This window comes from Etheostoma cragini, chromosome 21, assembly GCF_013103735.1.
Source record: "Etheostoma cragini isolate CJK2018 chromosome 21, CSU_Ecrag_1.0, whole genome shotgun sequence".
Taxonomy (NCBI): domain Eukaryota; kingdom Metazoa; phylum Chordata; class Actinopteri; order Perciformes; family Percidae; genus Etheostoma; species Etheostoma cragini.
In genome coordinates, this window is record NC_048427.1 from 13,488,220 (window position 1) to 13,489,251 (window position 1,032).

The window sequence follows — 1,032 nt, forward strand, 5'->3', positions numbered from 1 at the left end:
GAGGTGGTGAGACTTTGGCATCCACTTCCCTCATATCAAGCAGGTAGAAAAGGAAAGAAAGGGAAGTGGAGGTCTCTGCTCTTGTTATATTCGTCCGCAGTCACATGATGCCAACAGAAGACCCTAGGAGGCAAGCTATGACACATATTATGGGAAGGAGGGCCATGTGTGTGTGTGTGTGTGTGTTTTGTGGATTTCATATTTCACCTAATCTCTCTCAAATCGGAAGAGATACCTGAGGCGTGAAATGGATGCCGGTCCCAACATTGGGCACTCAGAACTTCAAACACAATCGTTCAAATAGACTTTGAACAAAACACACTGGATGTGTCTCCACTGAGAAACTTAATCCCTCCTTCATGCTTTGGTCTTCTGACATGACAAGACTATTATCAGTTTCTGGACAGGCATTGGTTCCAGGTCACGGGGTCAGCCTGGCTTCTGTTGATACCAGTGGGACTCTGCTGGGCGACGTGATTGCATCCAGGAACCAACTGATCAGCCGAGACACTACTATAAAATGATAAGAGGTCAACTCTGATGTTAACTGACTTCTTTGTGTTGTCAGACAAACTCAAGAAAAGAGAACGTTTTTTGTTGTTTTTCCAGCCAAAGGATCACAAAGTACTCCACGTATTTTGGGGTTTTCTGTAACTGCTGTGGAAGTTTTTCCATTTCTTATGATGCACTGTATCTGGAGGGTTACTCGAATATGAAGTCAAGAGGATTTAAGTCATTTTGTGCATACCTTGTCCTTTGTCATGCTGGACATTCGCCTAATGACGATGCAGTAGGGTAGAAACTTTTTTTTTTACTTCAATAAAGTTTTGGGAGTTTCAGTATTATGTGGAAACTTTCCACTTTTCTCCCCTGACAGCTCTGATTGTACTCTTCAACATAGAGTATCTTACAATGTCCAAAAATGAGTCAGATGTCTGCGTGACATGCCTCACCTTTTCAGGAAACCAGACAGCTTGAATTATCTCCTAACCATTTCCATTCAGAACGAAGAGAAATGTGAGGGGAAAGAAA